General features: G+C 40.8%; 1 protein-coding gene across 9 annotated transcripts in view; it reads right to left on the bottom strand.

Annotated features, from left to right (window-relative positions):
- FRYL (FRY like transcription coactivator) overlaps nucleotides 1-9,291 on the bottom strand; it is a 245,305-nt gene extending 236,014 nt beyond the window's left edge. For 8 of the 9 annotated variants that reach the window (XM_023638124.2, XM_070262481.1, XM_070262480.1 and 5 more), the window contains exon 1: nucleotides 9,046-9,291. The gene's annotated coding sequence lies outside the window, so the exon portion shown is untranslated. The remainder of the gene's footprint in view (nucleotides 1-9,045) is intronic. The other variant, XM_070262479.1, reaches the window with a different exon arrangement.
- Nucleotides 9,292-19,172: the final 9,881 nt, after the last annotated feature.

Here is a 19,172-nt window from a genome sequence, read left to right as displayed (position 1 = left end):
AAAAAGTCAGTCCCAAAAGGCTATGTACAGAATGATTCCATTTATGTAACATTCTCTGAATGACACAGTTATAGAGATGAAAAACAAATTAGTGGCTGCCAGTTAATAGGGATGGGGAGGTTGGGGAAGGGGGGGACCTTGAGCCGCATGAGAGTTTCTTGGTAGTGACAGAACTGTATCTTAATTGTAGTGGTAGTTACATGAAACTAGACATGCTATCAAATTGCATAGAACTGTACCCACACACACATGAATGAGTGCACTAAAAACCATGAAATCCGAATATGGCTGCTTAACAGTATTGGACCAATGTCAGTTTCCTGGTTTAACATTGTTATTAATATGTCATATAAGATATTACAACAAGGGGATGTTCATGAAGATTACACAGGACTCCTGTACTATTTTTGCAACTTCCCGTGAGTCTATAATTATTTTAAAATAAAAAGTTTTTTTAAGTGATGACATTCAGTCATACTTATCTAATTTTAAAAATTACCATTTAAAGTGGAATCAAAAACATGGAACTAATACATTTTAAAGTTTTCTAAAATGTTTTTCATCGTTACCTCATTTTTTGTTAATGTCTCATTATGTACAAAATATGTAGTATATACTTTTAAACAAACGTATCTTGGGAATGCAGACACAATTTTTTATACTGCTGGGTGTGACATAAAATTTTTGCAGACCAGACCTCTGTTATAGAGGCTACAGAAGTCTAAGATTCTACCCACCTCTTAAAAATTTTACTTGGGGAAGCATATACTAGAAGACGAAAAACACTGCACTAAGAATCAAAAAGAACTCAATTCTATTCAAGTTTAAACAAGTCCCAATCTCATCCTCATCTACAAAATGCAGGCATTGTATCAGATCTTTCCCCACGACATTCCAGCTCTCAAAGCATTGTAACTCCATGAGCTCCACAACAGGAAAGAGTGAAGCAACCCTAAAGAAACGCACGACAAAAACTCGAACCAGTATTTATTCAAAGTGTACTAAGGGTTCAATATTGCCAAAAACACTAAATACAAGACATAGTCTAAGTTATCATCAACACAGACACAGAAAAGGGCGTCTACAAAGACAGTTTTACCTCAAAGAAAACAGATTACCAAAAGAACCAGTTTAAATATAAATATCTAGACACCAGGCATATGTGGCTACTTTACAGGCAACCTCACAGTTCTTTAAGGCTTCTAATTTCTATTCACGAAAATTAAGATTACGTTCTGTACTGCAACAAACAATATACCAGCGCATACAAGTATCCTAGTGTACAAGCTTGGGGGTTGTGATGGTTCTTGCAAGAAGTAGAATATCAAGACATCCAAGAAAGAATTATTTTCCATCTACATGAGTTAAGACTTAATAAGACAGAATTTTAAGAGGTCCATTATTCAAGGGAAATTAAACATCCACAAGGTAATTATACCACCCTGTTACACCCCCTTCTGCTTTCCAGAAACATCACCTACCTCAAACAGAGCCCAAAACTAGGAAAGAAGAAAGAGTCCTCTAAGCAGTAAAAACCAACATAACAAGGGCCTAGCACTAAAGCTCCATGCACAGGAAGTCCTGTGGTTCCTCACTCAGAACCTTCTATCATTTTGATCGACCATTCAACAAGTGTGCTATGGGTTCTCTTCTCATAGCACAGTGAAAACATCAAATTAGAAAAACAAAGAAACCTCTACAGGTAGGTGTAATGAGAGCACACAGAGAGATACAACTAACAGTAAAGTAAAGAGCAAATCGACCCCAAAACAACACATGATTTACAAAGGAATGGTTTTACCAACACATGAACAAAATATGGTGGCCTGTATACTGCTGACCAAGGAGACTAATGGCTGGAGTTTCTTCTGCAAATAAATGGTTATGAGTTCATTCACACCCCAGACACACGAATGGAACCACCAAAGTACTATCTTTTTACCAGTGCTATAGACAGCATAATCCATCTTAGATTTTTAAATGGAGAACAAAACTGCAAACTGCCTTTAAATGATCTCTCCAGCATTCTTTAGTATTGAACTAAACTATATCACATTTGAAGGTTACCGTGAAATAAAGAGACATACCAAAAAACAAAACAGAACAAAACAAAACAAAGAATCCTGAGAAGTTGAAATATTATGTTGAAATCCATTTGGCAACAAAGCACACATATGACTATTTTATAACCTAAAAAAATGAGGTTGTATTGCAGTAAGTGAACATACTAATAACCCTTTCTCATCAATTCTCAGACACTTTTTAAAAACAACACTTTAATCTCTCTAAAGTATGGATGCTCCGAAATAAGAGACGTTATCTTACAATGCTGTCATCCAAGAGCAGGATGTAGTTGCTGAAAACCTTATGTTGACATCTCTTGGAAAGATCAAGAAAGCATCAGCATCAAAGTGCCTGAGGTTTGATAAAAAATGGCCATTCAAAATAATCTAAAAAAGACAAAGAAATGATCAGAAACTTGTGAAACTACAATCAATGGAGATAATTACAGAAAATTCTCAAAAGTAAATTGCATCCTTTTACCTTAAAAGATAGTACATATGAAGTACTTATCACATTACTTAGTAAGCACTCAATAAATTTAGCTACTATTATTATTACAAGATGGAAAATAAGGACTCATAGAGCTGATAAAAATATCTATGATCACAGTGACCAGGCAATCAATAAGCACTTATTAAGTGCCTACGAGGCCACCAGCATTGTGCAGGAGCAATACAAGCGCATCATGATCAACCTAGGAGGCACTATTTTTTATCAAATAAATGGTGATTTGCACAATACAACAGTTTCAACCAATAAGATAAACATCACATTATCTTCAGCAACGATTAGAGCTTATGAAGTACTTTCAACTTCTTTTGAAGTACTGTCTTTTATTTAAGTCCAGCATGCAGAACTTGTGGTATAAACCATTTAGGGGCCGGCCCCGTGGCAAGTGGTTAAGCTTGCCTGCTCTGCTTTGGAGGCCCACGGTTTCACCAGTTCAGATCCTGGGCACGGACATGGCACCACTCATCAAGCCATGCTGAGGCGGCGTCCCACATGCCACAACTAGAAGGACCCACTACTAAAAATACACAACTATGTACCGGGGGCCTTTGGGGAGAAAAAGGAAAAATAAAATCTTTAAAAAAAAAAATGTTTACTGAAGAGTCACCAAATGATTAAATGAATATAAAGAAGTGTCACCAAAATGAGTCTTATAATTTTCATCGGTGGGAAAAAAATCTCTTTTCCCATTACTCTCCAGGCGTAGGTAGAATAAGGATTTATATAAATTCTCTCTTAAAGAAAATATTTCTGAACTTGGAGCTACACACATCATGAAAAGACCCTCTCTACTCCTAGGATTTATACACATTTACAGGGACCAATTTATACAGGAATGCACATTTATTAAAATGTTATATTTCACTTATATGAAATGTCCAGAAATGGCAAATGTTACAGAGATGGAATGTAGATTAGTGGTTGCCCAGGGCTGGGAAGGGAGGTGGGGAAGACGATGGGGTGATGAAAAAGTTCTAAAATCGATTGTGGCAGTGATGTACAACTCTGGAATATGCTGAAAACCACTGAATTATGCCCTTTAAGTAGGTGAGTTGTATGGTATGTAAATTATATCTCAATAAAGCTGTCATTTTAAAATCTTAACTCTTCATGAAACTTGACAAATTATAACTGTTGCATTACAGTCAAACGCCATAGGCCGTACCTACCCCTCTGTCAGACTCTTCCCTGGCCTGGGTGGATTCCATCAATGACAGTCCTACAAAGTCCCTTTCTTAGTAATCCAATTCCTTCCCCAGAAATACAAAGATCGAGCAAAGGGGCAGGGGTGAGGGGGGGGACGATGACGACACAGTCTATTGTGTAAAAGTTAAAAATACTTCAGACTGTATTTTATACAAGCAACTTTTCAAAATAATAATTATTTTCATAACATTAAAGAAAAATCCTGATTAAGGAATATATTTATTATAACATTTTGAGTTTAAAAGAACATGTTACTACTCTATCAGCAAACTATGAATTATCTGATTATCTGCTAGGATACAGACGTAGTCTCACAATGGTTGTCTTTGAAATGGATGATCCTTGTAGAGTACAAAGAAATCAATGTATGCAGAATTTCAGAAATATTTTGCCCCAAAAGAACAGCAGTGTTTGAAATTAAAAAAAAAAAAAAATTCTAGAGCGGACGGATTTAATTTAAAAGGCTCCCTGGACCCCAACCCACCTCCTATGGAAGACCAGGTTCGTTTGCTAGGAGACTTTGGAAAAAGCTTTGCAGAACAATAAACACGAGTGAATCATAAATTCACCTAGCTGTGCCCTTTGTTTACACTACCTTTAATCCACATGTACCACTCTATTTAAGGATCCTATTCAGAGGCGCTCTTAGCTTGTGGTAGAAACAGACTTAATCTTATTCTCAATGCCTAGCACGGTGCTTAGAGTAGGTGCAGTTCTCAAGAAAAATTTGCTGAACGAACGGAGATTTCTCAGCTGACTAGGCCAACTGGCTGCTTACAGCTGGGCTTTCTATTCAGGAACCTTTGGAAAACCTTTTTCCTCTCTGAGTTGGCTTAAAGAAGCTCCTAGAACAACAGAATCTTATCACCTACTTCACTGGCCTAAATTGTAGCTCCCTTTTCAAAATGAGCAACAGGAGGTGAGAGTAAAACCTCTGGATATGATTTGATCATGAACAAATGTCTTCCTACATTCCTCCTTGGGCTACGATGAAGAGTGCCTGTTGGCAGCCTCAAAGCAATTTTTAATGCTCTCTAGAGATGAGGAGAATCAAGAAATGAAAAGAGATTATGCCTAGAGCATGTACTCCAAAAAATGTTTAGGGTAAAGGCAGGTAAACTGTTCAGGGACACAGGCTTTGATGAATTTTTTTTTCAAGGAACATTAGCCCTGAGCTAACTGCTGCCAATCCTCCTCTTTTTGCTGAGGAAGCCTGGCCCTGAACTAACATCCATGCCCATATTCCTCTCCTTTATATGCGGGACACCTGCCACAGCATGGCTTACCAAGCAGTGCCATGTCCACACCTGGGATCCAAACCGACGAACCCTGGGCCACCAAAGCAGAATGTGCGCACTTAACTGCCACACCACCAGGCCAGGCCCCGGCTTTGATCAATTTTTGAAATGATTATGAAGGCTATATTTTGAACACACACACACTGGTAGCAGCCTTGTATCTCAAGAAAAGGTAAAAGAATCAGAATTACTGAGCCGGGAGAAATTAATAATAAATAAGTGTGTAAAAATCTATTATTTTTCTCCATTCCCAGTAAACAACTACTTCAGGAAAAATTTCAAGTATGATAGTTTAAGGCAGTCCTATCTGAAGGTAATAAAAGAAAAGGAAAGAACTGGAAGAATAAACACCAAACCATTACTAATAGTTATAATATGCTAAGGGCAGCGTTATGGGGGCACTTTTAATTTCTAAATTATATATTTCTTTCACATCAATATTCTGCAATGAGCATGTGAAACTTTGGTGATAAGGAAAAAAATGGTCTTGCCTTCAAACATACATATACACTTTCCCCAAGTAAAATAATTTGAACTTCTTTACGGCTTATAGTTTTACAGAATACTGGTGGGCTAATAAAACTCACGTACTTTAGGCAACAGTAAAAAAGGGAGGGAGGAGGTCCAACTTTTGTTAATGGCTTTTACCAAAGTCCACAATCTAATGAAGAAATACATAATCATACTGTAAGTCAGAGTATGGCTTGTACTGTGAAAGTGTTTTACAGGAGCGAGAGGAAAGAGCATCACTTATGACTAGAACAGAAGAAGAGCTTGCAGAAAAGGCGACAGTTGAGCTGGGTTAGATGGATGATCTCTCTGGTGAGGTAACAATAGTTGAAATTCAGAGCACATGCTCTGTCCCCAAAAAATATTTTGTAGATAAAAATAGTTCAAGTTAGGGAACATACACCCAGCCAACCCCCAAACATATTTTTTTAAAATCTATTTTAAAATATATCACAAAATCTGCTATATAAAGCAAAGAAAACTTTCCCACCTCATCTCGGTTTCTTCTCTCATTCGACTATTCCTTTACCATTTTGGCGTGAATCCTGTGTGACTGGTACTTCACACCAGTTTCTGTGCTGAGATACACATTGTCTTTTTCCTATGGATGATAATTTTGCATCTCCTCGTTAAACTGCATACCTTTGAGAGCAATGGCGGTCATCCATTTCTACTTTATCTTTCCATGATACTCCTTAAATAAGTACTCAACAGATGTTGTTGACAGATTAAACCTAGTTCTAATAATTGCGACAAGTTATTGATATCACAAAAGATGTCTGTGAAACAGATACTATAAACAATAAAATCACATTTTTGTATAGAACAAAAAGCGTCTTGATTAATATATCTTCCCCAGACACTAACCCAATTGCTGTTCTTTGGTGTAATCTGTTCAGAAACGTGTTTATTAAAAAAAAAAAATTAAGTCTCTTAAGCAGCCTCTATTGAACATTATCTTTTTTTGTCACAAAGACCTAAGACAACACATTTATTGGGCACTAGAAAGGCACTAGGTGACACACTGAATTTGCACAGAAATGGTGGACAGTCCCAGTTCCCAAGGATCTCAAAGGACAGTTCACAACTCAAGAAACGACTTGGCAATGTATATATACAAGACAATGTGTTTAAAACAATGTGAAAAGTACACAGGAAAAAACATGTTTTCCAGGAAACATGTCCTAGATATTTCAAAGGTAATTCTTTCTGAATGTTTTCTTTACATGTGCTTTTAAAAGTTCAGAAATTCTCTCCTCGATTGTTTAAATAAGCTAGTAAGTAAACAAAGATAGAAATTTGGAAACTTGTTTAAATCTTCTACTTTCTATTATAAAATGGAAAGGAAGATTCTGCCCGCAAGCTTGCCTGACAATCCTTATCACAGAAGAGGATGAAAGAGGGTGGGGGCAATATTAGGTGTGACAATGCCAGATACCATCAAGATTACTACAACATGTTTTGCGTGTCTAAATTTCCTAAATTCTGTAGTAAGAATAGAGTCTCTCTCAAACATTATTATCTGAAATCAGCTTTCAGTTGCCCAAGTATAGTTTCTCCTTTGTTGCTGTTGCTGAGCCTGTGAATTTAGGCTATAATGTTTCACCCCACTCAAAAAGTTACTAAACAGTGAGTTAATCAATGAACACTTTGGAAAGTAGTTAGTATTGCTTTAAAAAACAACAAAACACTGGGCCAGGGTTCCAACAAAACTCACTCTTCTAGAGAAGTGTTTTACAAAATAACTCAAAATGGAAGAAAAGACAGGATGGAATGCTATTTTTGATAATGAGTAGCAAAAAAAAAGAAAAGAAAAGAAAAGAAAGACTACAGAATAACACACCCACTGCTACTTTGTTTATAGGCCTGTAACTTGCACATGCAAGTACTCTACAAAGTACTGCACAAGAAGAAACTGTCAAAAATGAATGCTTATGAAAACATTCCTTCTCTATATTAGGTCTCTAACCAGGAATGTGCTGTTTCTAAATATGACGACTTCAGCAAGTATTGACAGGTATAGCAGAGCAATAATGCTCAAGATGGAAAAAAAATCTTACATGTACTTGTTTTTGTTTTATCAATAGTAAAAGTTGCTGTTACCAATTATAATACCTATGGTCTCAGTAGTAGAAATTAACTTTACGGAAGATATCTGCTAGGCAGAACAGTATTTTACAAACTAATTTTATTTCTACCAAAAGTCTAGTTTTTTTCCTAATCCAATACGCCCTAGCAACCTGGGGGTTTTTTTGTTTTGCTTTTTCCCCCTTCCAAAAGAGCCTCCGCCAGTAAGTCGAAGTAATACTTTCCACAGTTCAAAGGTTAAGGCAAATTCGGCTCTACGTAGAGTCTTGCCCCTCATCAGCAATACCCACCCCTCGCCCCCGCCTTTTTGTTGTTGTTCTTTTCAAATTTTCTTGGCCTGAGAGAAGTTAATGCTCTCATATGATTGCAAATCCACGACACAAGCGATTTCAGGTGCCGAGGAACAAAACTGGGATGGGAGGAAAGAACGACAGCAATCAAGAACCATTGCGCCCTTGAAATGAGCCTCTCCAGAACGCAGGAAACGAGATTATGCCCAAAGAACCTGCCGCCCGGAAGCCACAACTTCCATCAATCAGCAAAGAAAAGTTGCTAGGAGGAGCTCAGCGCCCAGGCAGCCGGCGCCGGAGCGGAGACCGAGAGCAGCACAGACACTCCAAGGCCCGGACCGCCCCGGACGGCAGGCGGCAGCTGCGGCTGCGGCGTCCGGGGGGCCGACTCCGGAAGGCTCCGGGTCTCGGGGTGCGCAACCGGCCCGGAGCGGCGCGGGCACAGCGCCCGAACGCGCACCCCTCCCCACGACCACGAGCAGTGGGCGGAGAGACGGGAGCAAAGGAAAAGCGGGACAATGCTGGGCCGGACTGGCGACTCCGCGCGCTCCAGGGGTCCCCAGCGCCCCTTTCCGCCCTGGGGCCGCCGGCCGCCGCGCTAAGTTCGCTCCTCGGCCCTCGCTTCAGGGTTGGGGCGGCGAAACCGTGGCCGCCGACCTCCCTCCGCCTGGCCGCCGCCGCCGCCTTTCTCTCCGCGGGGCGGCTCCTGCGAGTCCGCGAGGAGGCGGCGCGCGAGCAGAAGGGAGCGCGCGCGGGGAAGGGGGCGCGCAAGGCAGCGGCGCGCGGGGGAGCGGGGCGCGCGGCGCTCCCCGAGGACCCGCTGCCGCTCCGGCGGCTTTTCGGTTGAGGCGGGGGCTGCGCCGCGGTTTAGCGTCCGTTACGAGTCTTGGCCCGGGCGGCGCAGCTTGCCAGCCATCCTGGCCCGCTTCCCCCTCGGCTCCCATCAGGAAGGGCAGCCGAAAGGGCCGGCGACCGTCTCCCGCCAGGGCTGCGGCCGCCGGTCGGCGGGCATCCCGGCGCCTGCCCCTAGGGCTGGAAGAGAAAGTAAAATGAAGTGCCTTTCCCCAGGCGACACCTACCCGTCCCCAGTCCAAGTGCAGCTGCCTCGCTCCTCAGGCGCCGCCGGTCCCCGCCCTCGGGCCCCAGGCTCCGTTCTCTTGACAATGGCGCGTCCCCTTTAAGGAATAATCCGATCGGAACCGATCTGTGGTTAAACCTCCCTCCGACTCTGATTTTAACCGGATTTCTCTCTCTCTCCCAGAGCCCGACGGGCGCCCGGCGGTGCTGCGAGCTCTTCCCACCCCTTCCCCGCCCCGCCCACTCCCTCGCCTTCCTGATTGGCGAGCAACACTACAACAGGAACAGCAACCCTCGCACTCCACTGGCCAGTCCAGCCGCCGCTCAGAATTACCCCCACCCCCACCGCGCCCCTTTTCCTGGGTTGGTCCTACCTCCAATCACTCTATGTCCTCTATTCTATCGTTGCTTTGGAGAACTGGCAGTCAAGGCTCACCCTCCCGCCTCCGGAAAGCGAACTTTATTTTTATTGGTAAAAGGACATCTTCCTGTGCACCTGATTGGGCAAGGAAGGAGCTAGTCTGCACGCCCCTCACCCATTATCGCTCTCCCTTTACGGGTTTGAGAAATACAGCCGCAAAGTCCTCCCTACTTTGCCTTCTTCTAAGCGCCTTTCCCATTAAATGTTGGAGGAGTCGTGGACAAACCTCACAGCCGGTGTTGGGAAAAGCTGGAAAGAGAGAAGAGAAAAATTCAAAATCTTCTGCAATGAGTAATGTATCCTGAGCTGGAGCTGGGATCCTGCGGAACCTCACCATGAGGTCTAGTGAATGGAGTGGTTAGAATGAGTTTGTATACCTGAAATTTGAGTGCTAACTCTTCCTGAGAGTCACTCAACAAGTTTTCACTCACTGTCCACTCTACTCCTACCGTCGGTTCCACTGGCATTTGGCCACCCGGAAGAGCTTTAATAAAAGTATCTGCAAACCTGGCGTTTCCTTGTGTGTCTCGCAATCGTTCATTTAAAAAGTATTTAAATTATTTCCATTAACAATTACCTTTTAGTCACGTCCTCTGCGTTATGCCGGCGTTTGTCACGAGACATAAGTTACTTTTCTGAAAAGATTGAATAGGTGGTCCCACTTACGCCAATCTCAAAGTCGAAGACGTCCATCTCCCTTCCTCGAACGGTAGCAGGGAGAGCCCCGAGTGAGCCCAAGCGATACCAGAAGGCTATTCCTTGGGGGAAAGAGGGAGTCTGGCACCGGAAGCTTGACCCTGCAGCAAAACCTCACGCATGAAAAGACGAGAAATTCTGTGGCAGCCTGGTGGCATCTGCATTAGGATTTCCCCAGTTTCCCACCGGAGCTGTAAGAATCGAAAGGATTGTAACTACTAAAACTGGGTACAGTTCGTGCTTTGGTACCCATCTAAGAATGTCAGGGGAAGACGATTAAGTGTCCTGATCCTCTTTGCCAATGAACTTTGAGAGACTTTGGACCACAGGATGTTTAGTGTATTTGCAGTGATAGCCCCGGCGGAAACCAGTGGTGCCAAGAACGTGGCGGCGCTCAGCAGTACCCTAGAAGGGGGTTTCGTGCCAGAAAAGGGAAAATAAACATAGATAGTCCATAGGACTTTTCCGGTGAAAAATCTCCTGGGAATACCCATAAATATCGAAGAATGAGAAAAGGGAATGTTGTGGGTGGGTTACGTGTTGCTAAAGGGGGCAAGAGACAAGGAAGTATCTGGATTATATTTACATAACCTTCACAGACATATATATATATATACATTATATATATTATATATATATAATATATATAAATCTCTTAAGTGTCTATCACTAAACCCCTATTTTCAGCCTATTCCATTTATTACTTTTTTTTACTACAACCAAGGTAAATTAAGACTCCTGGTTTTCTCCTGATTTACTACTCTCAAGCTTTGAGATGCTTCGGGGTTCTGATACTCTATATTAGAATATAATCAGAATAAGAATATTCTATATTTGGGCCGGCCTGGTGGTGCAGCCCTTAAGTTTGCACATTCTGCTTTGGTGGCGGGTTGGCGGGTTCGGATCCTGGGTGCGGATCCCGGGTGTGGACATGGCACTGCTTTGCAAGTCATGCTGTGGCAGGCGTCCCACATATAAAGCAGAGGAAGATAGGCACGGATGCTAGCTCAGGGCCAGTCTTCCCCAGCAAAAAAAGGAGGATTGGCAGCAGATGTTAGCTCAGGGCTAATCTTCCTCAAAAAAAAAAAAAAAAAAAAAAAAACAAAGAATATTCTATATTCTAATATCTAGTATGATCTTCTGGAAACAAAGACATCTAGTATTTCAGATGTGTGGCAACTGCACATAACTGCAAGTCTTGTTCAAGATCTAGGTGATATTTTCAACTTGTTTGTAAAACAGCTGCTCTATGATGTTCAGATTGTTTTGTTATACTAACACATTGGGCTCATAACTCCAGAAAGCAATCTACAGTAACCTCTAGATTCTCTTTCTTATACTAACCAACCATGCTGAGATCATCACCCCTCAAATATAATTTATATTATTTTTTTCTCTATTTCACCCTTGCCCACAATAGGATTATTTATCACTTTTTAGCCCATACACCCAGCCTCCTGGTACTAACATTCCTATTGGTATTTCACATTAAGGAAGAATTTTGAACATCTGCAAACCTGAAGCTTCCAATAGGCAGGTCATTTTTCAGAATGTTCAGAGTTACTGAACACAGTGCAAATTCTAACACTGCGGAAATTTACAATTGGCACTTTCCCCTTCCGAGAAACTTTATCTCCTACCTTTGTTCCTATCTCTAAGTCAGACTATTCTTTTTTTCTCTCTCTCTTTTCTTCAGGGGAAGATTCACCCCAAGCTAACATCTGTTGCCAATCTCCCTCCTGCCTTTTTCATCCTTCTTTTCCCCCCACTAAAGCCCCAGTACATAGTTGTGTATAGTTGCATGTTCTGGTTCTTCTACGTGAGCCACCACCACAGCATGGCTACTGACAGACTAGCGGCATGGTTCCATGCCTGAGAACTGAACCCAGGCTGCCAAAGGGAGAATGCAGAAGTTTAGCCACTAGGCCATCAGGGCTGATTCAGACCCCACCCTTTAAACAGAAATATCCCCTGTAACGTGCCCATATGACTAAAGCTTTTTAACATCCTTGTGTGTAGATCTTTGGTAAAGTCTTTGAAAGGGTGAAATGCATTATGATCACTTGTTCTCCCTGTTTATATACAAAGATAAACCACATCAAAGAACTACCATAGTTTAGGGGGCTGGCTCCATGGCCGAGTGATTAAGTTCGCGCGCTCCGCTGCAAGCGGCCCAGTGTTTCGTTGGTTCGAATCCTGGGCGTGGACATGGCACTGCTCCTCAGACCACGCTGAGGCAGCATCCCACATGCCACAACTAGAAGGACCCACAACGAAGAATATACAACTATGTACTGGGGGGCTTTGGGGAGAAAAAGGAAAAAATAAAATCTTTAAAAAAAAAAGAACTACCATAGTTTAATCACTAATTAGTTTCCTCAGAAAAATTATGTTACCAATTACATTGCAAATTCTTTTCAGTTCACCATACGTATACACAGTAGCTATTATGTGCTAAGTAAAGAATAGGGAAAGGGGCCAGCCCTGTGGCCAAGTGGTTAAGTTTGAGTGATCAGCTTCAGCAGCCCAGGGTTTTGCTGGTTCGGATCCTGGGTGTGGACATGGCACCACTCATCAGTCCATGCTGAGGCAGTGTCTCACATACCACAGCTAGAAGTACCCATGACTAAAATATACAACTATGTACTGGGGGGATTTGGGGAGAAAAAGCAGAAGAAAAAAAAAGATTGGCAACAGTTGTTAGCTCAGGTGCCAATCTTAAAAAAAAAAAAAAAAAAAGGAATAGGGAAAAAATGATGAATAAATGATGAATATACTGTCATTCTCATAAAATGAATCTCCAAATTCCATCTCTAAGGGTCACAATTTTACTCTTTACTCAGCACATAGGTGGATACCATCTATTAACCAGTGATTTTCTACAGTAAAATTAAGAAAAATCCAATTGCTAGAAGCTGTCAACCAAAATGTCTTCCCCCAGCCCCTTACTAATATTCACAAGCATGAGTCAAATTAAGAGAAAATAAGTTTATAGTAATTTGATTTTATAAAGAAACTTCAAGAAATATTTCCTGGGTCCTTATGGAAGAGGCCCACATCCTCCACCTTCTATCCTTCAATGTGTTCAATGTAAAATGAGAACTGATGTTCAATGAGAATATCACTGAAAGATCTTCAATCATCAGTAAAAGATTCAGTTATGTTCAATGTATTCTACTATGGCAGAAGGGAGATACCAATACATTTTTAGGAAGATTTCCAATTCTCTCCTTCTTAAAACCCTTCAAAGATTATCTAGGCACATGTCAAATATGGTTCAAGCATCTCAGCAAAATATGCAAGCCCCTTTATAATTTGATTCCAGGCTCCTTCTCACGTTTCTTCTCTGGCCGCTCCTTTATTTGACACTTGAAATGGCTGCTCCATCAGTATCAATGATCCTGCTCTTTCAAGCCTCAATGCCTTTGGGCACATGGTTCCCTTTGTGTAGAATAGCCTTCCCCTCCACGTTCACCTGCAGGACTCTCCCATCCATCACGCAAAACCCAACAGAAGCGTTACTTTGTTTATGAAGCTTTCTCTGACCACAACCCTTTCCCTGACTTCATATTTCTCTACCACACACACACATCTATGATTCTGATTACAGATATCACATTGAAGAGAGATCTTAAAGGTTTCTTTGTCTATCTCTTGCACTAATCTAGTCGGTTCTTGAAAAGCAAAGGCCATGCTTATGCATCTTTGCATGGGTGTCACTTAAGACGATGACCGGCATAACTGAAGGCTTTCAATAATGCACATCAAATTGAGTCAAATGAGCACGGCTGAAATGAAAAGGTTAACCCATAATGGGAAAACCTTATTAACTAGAATAGTATTCTAGGAGCAGTCTAATTATGTATTATTTTATTATAAATCTATCTTATCAATTAGTCCAGGTCACTGGTTCCCAGACTTTTCTATTTCAAGGACTGGTAAAATTGCCAAGGAATTTTTGACATAGGCTTAACAACTTTCTGTTTTGCATAGTAAAGATATAAAAATAAATATATGTGAATCTTCTATCTATTCTCCCCATTATTTCATAAAATAAGAAAAACTAAAAACTGAAAATTGGGCAGCTTCTAACTTCAAAATGAAAGTTCTTCGAACAAATCTGACGTTATGAAGAACTTACACAAACCTCCACTTGAATCTAGAATATTCACTACACTTCATGCTACTTGATCTGATGCTTCTTTTCATCTAATTTAAAAGATGGTTTAGAAATGAAAATATTCCTAAGGTTTTTTCCCCCATAATTATCCATAAGGGGGGAGAAACTATTTGACTTTTTGTTGATTTTTACTCTACCCGTGAGTCAACACTAGTGTCATCGCTAATTGACTTGCTAGTTTCCTGCTGGAATATTTGTAGGGAAACTCATCGTTTATAGAAGCCCTTGCAAAATGCTTCTTGAATTCCTTTTTGCATCTACCATGTCTTACAGAGTTCCTCTCCTTTTCTTTTGGGAAGCCTTTTCATCTTTAAAACCCATTGTTTAATGCTTAGAAAGTTCCCCCATTGTTTGTCAGTGAGTCAAACAATAAAAATTTAAGTACTCTTTTAAAAATTTTTTTTACCCATGTAACACACACATTCTCTGAGCTTCCAAAAACTCGGGTTAAGTGCCTGATAACCATCAATGAATATTATAGTGTCTATCCTGTGTCACAGTTATAATAATGATAATATGAGCCATATTAAAGCACATGGAGAAAGGTTTGTGTTATATTGCTGCAAATATAATATATTTTTATATATGTAAGTGCTTTCTTAAATAGTGTAACCCAATCATATGTAAGTTCTTTATGATAGGGTAGCTCATAATGGCTAAGCATCCTAAAGAAGAAATCTTCTGATGCCATGGTAAAGGTCTAGAAATATCACCTTCTAAACTGGGTCAAATAATTGCTTTTCTTGCTCTGTGAGATACATAAATAATGTACATGATACCATCTTCCATTAATAAAATATTCTATTTATTTTGTCTTACTTCAATTTCTATACCTATTTTAGATAATTTGGGAACTTTATATTTTAATGCTACTTTTATTAATCGGGATACCTTTATGAATAAGATCTTAACTTTATCCAAAATATCTTACTGCTGGTATGTTGGTATTCTGCCTAATCTTTCCTTTCATCGTTACAAGGGGAATTCCAATCTAAATAGATCTATTGGGTGAAAATGTGAATTTAAAGAAGAGATAGGGGCCGGCCCCGGTGCCACAGCGGTTAAGTGCGCATGTTCTGCTTCTCGGCGGCCCAGGGTTCGCTGGTTCGGATCCCAGGTGCAGACATGGCACCGTGTGGCAAGCCATGCTGGGGTAGGCGTCCCACACATAAAGTAGAGGAAGATGGGCATGGATGTTAGCTCAGGGCCAGTCTTCCTCAGCGAAAAGAGGAGGATTGGCAGTAGTTAGCTCAGGGCTAATCTCCCCCCCCCCCCAAAAAAATAAATAAAAATAAAGCAGAGATAAATGAAGGATTAAATACTGACTTTATAAGTGAATTACTCTGAGGCATTTTTTAGAATATTATTCAACTTAAATCTATTTCCACTCACAAACTGGTTTTTAGAAGTAAAAGGTATTATATAAAGAAAGACACCTATATTCAGTACAATCCCCTTTGTCTACTCTATCACTAAAAATATCTTTGAATTCAGCAGCCAAGAGCATATACAGTGGTTACATTTCAGACTAGATGTTTAAATTAAATCATTTAAAGGAATCAACAGTTCATCTGTTCCTGTTGGGATGGTTATCTAGTACTACAGTGAAATCACTTTGAAACTATCTTAAAACCTTGTTAGATTTTAATGTGTATTTTAAAGTGTCGCTCTGGTAAGTAAGCATTTGTACTGGAAAGGGATATAGTCCTTCTAAAAGAAGAGAGACAGCAGTTTTTAAGCCGTTCCCAGTTTATGAGTTGAAGGAAAGTTGGTAGAAAAATGTAGGCACTGTATTTAAATTCATTGCTACCACCTATCAGCTCATTATCTTATTTAAGAAAGGAATTCATGAATTAGCCAAAGAAAGAGGAAATCTTCTGATTTGGGGGGAAAAACAGTTACATGATCACACCACTTGCAAAGGAGTACACCATATGACTGATCCCCTTTGGGGGCTTCTGTCTGTTGATGGAGAAGCAGAAAAACAAAGGACAAAGGAAAGTCTCTTTAATTAATCCTACCAACTAAGCAAAATAAATAGATCACTTGTTTCAGCAATAGAAGCAAACTGTTAACCATTGAGAAAAGCCACCTGCAGGTGCTTTTGTACACAAGCTGCCCCAGAGCTCAGAATTACTATTGTTTAACACAAGGGTCTGCAAACTTCTTCTGTAAAAGCCCAGAGAGTAAGTATTTTTAGCTTTGTGGGCCATATGGCCTCTTTCACAACAACTCAACTCTGCCACTGTAGCACGAAAGCGGTCATAGAGAATACATAAATGAATATGCAGGGCTAGGTTCCAATAAAACTTTATGGACATTGAAATAAAATTTTATTTAATTTTCATGTGACAAAATGTATTATTCTTCTTTTGATTTTTTGCAATCATTTAAAAATATAAAAACCATTCTTAGCTTGCAGGTCATACAAAAAAGAGGTAGGGGGCCAGATTTGCCTATGGGCTGTAGTACTGACTCCTGATCTAACATAACTAATTCACTAAAAACAATTTTCTGGGGGCCGGCCCGGTGGCGCAGCAGTTAAGTTCGCATGTTCCGCTTCGGCAGCCTGGGGTTCGCCGTTTTGGATCCTGGGTGCGGACATGGCACCGTTTGGCAAGCCATGCTGTGGTAGGCATCCCACATATAAAGTAGAAGAAGAAGGGCATGGATGTTAGCTCAGGGCCAGTCTTCCTCAGCAAAAAGAGGAGGATTGGCAGTGGTTAGCTAAGGGCTAATCTTCCTCAAAAAAACAAAAAAAACCCAATTCTTTTTGGTTCAGTACCTAGCATGTGTCAGGTGCTATAGTAGGCCTGGGGACTATAATGGCTAACAAGATAGACATGGTCCCTGTCCTGATGGAGTTTATGATTTAATAATCACACAAATATATAATTAGAAACTGTAATAAATGGCTGTAAAGGAAAAGTACAGGGTGCTCTAAACTATGAGTTGTAATCTAGACTAGGAGGTCAGGGAAGCCTTCCCGTTTGACAGGGACTGAAAAATGAGTGTGAATTGACATGGTGAATTTGGGGGTGGGGCGGAGGAAAAGGCACAGCGTGTGCAGCACCTCGATGGCACGGAAAGGTGTGGAAAATACAAAGCGAAGGCAAGAGAGACAAGCAGTTAAGTTGGAGAAATAGGTAAAAGCAAACGTACTCAGGGCCCAGTGGGTCTTTACTCAGAATCATTGAAGGCTTTAAATCAAAGCCATGACATGGTCAGGTTTGCGTTTTTGAAAGGTCACTAGCTAATATATGGAGAATAGATTAGTGAAGGGCAACAGTGGTGACTACAATTGTCAAAGGATTCTAGACCCTAGATTCTAGGGCGTAGAGCCAAACATCGCTGCTACCTATGCCAGGTACTGTTCTTAGTACTTTACATATATTAACTCATTGAAGTTTCACAGCCCCATCAGGAGGCATTATCATCTTCCTTTTATGGAGGAGGAGACTTAACCACGTGCTGCCTCTCAGTTTCTTCTCTTAGTTTATAGAATTGCAGGAAGTAATTATAGGAGAAAGGTAAGAGTGAGAAGGAAAGAGGAGGCAGAAAGAAATGAAGAAGGTATGTTCCATGGGACCATTGCCTTGGCTTAGATCCCAGTCTGTTTTCCAAGAAATTATATTGTTTACTGGGAATGAGGCCCAAATTCAATGAGGTAGCTCCCTTGGGTATCTGTGGAAGCCCTCGTGAGAAGACTCATTGCTACAAAAACATACTCCATGCAATATTTGGGACATACCTATACTAAAAAAGTCCCCCCTTGCATTATCTAAAATGTAAATAAATCTAACTGGGCATCCTGTATTTTATCTGGCAAGCCTACACTAAGGAAACAAACACTTTCCCTCTCATAAAATCTAGATGTCAGCTGGAGACACCTGGCCCCTTAAGATTTAGAAGATCAGCCTGAATAGTTTATACAAGTTCAAAAGCCTTTCCAAGGATTTTTGTGCATTACCAGGGCAAGGGTGTGGGATGGGGGATTCTGTTTTCACCTTTGCCTCCAGGCTCATTCTTTCTCCCTGAAGACTCACTTCTGAGCTCTTCCAATGTCAAGAAAACCAAAAAACCCATCGAAACATTGCAAGAGTGGTAGATTGCACAGAAAAGCTGGGAGCTGGGAGCTAAAGGAAGCAAGCAGCCCCATCAGGAACAGGCTGAAGAACAACTCAAAGTAGTATTTTGTTACACTCTCTTCTTTAAAGTCCTTTCAGCCACCTACCACCAATGGTTTCTCATGCCCCTCTGCCATGATCCTGGGTCATGCTCACCCTCTTGACAGGCCCTTTCCCTCCTCTGTCTAGATCTTCTTGACATTCTCCTAGCAGCCAAGAATTTCTCTCCTCCTGGAGAGCAAATTCCCAAACTAAGCAGTTTTGACTCCCTCTCTAAATCTTCGTCATCAGCTGATATCCAAGACCTCAGGGTCTCAATCACTTATTGAGGCATTCTTTCAAAACAAAGACAGTTTGAAATTCTCCCTAGGAAGAATTCTGATGCCAGCAGTTGAGACAATAATCAGTTTTTCTTAAGTTGTTGCAATGATACTGTTTTGTGCAAGCTGGCAGGAAAAAGAAGGATATCTCTTTTGGTTGTATCCAGTGGGGCCCATTTTTACTAGTTCCATCATCATTTTCTTGGGGGAAACTCAGTTGCTTCTTACCCCGTGACCAGTACATCAAAAAAGCTCAGGGAAAACCTAACGGGCAGCATTTTGGATTCCCCTATGGATTTCAGATAAGCCTGTTTTTTCTCTGCCTTTAAATCTGATTCAAAATTAAAGCCGAATACTTTTTTCAAGGTAAAGAAAGAAGGTTTGG

This window comes from Equus caballus, chromosome 3 (assembly GCF_041296265.1).
Source record: "Equus caballus isolate H_3958 breed thoroughbred chromosome 3, TB-T2T, whole genome shotgun sequence".
Taxonomy (NCBI): Eukaryota; Metazoa; Chordata; class Mammalia; order Perissodactyla; family Equidae; genus Equus; species Equus caballus.
The sequence above is the reverse complement of the archived record's forward strand: the minus strand, read 5'-3'. Positions and strand labels throughout refer to the sequence as shown.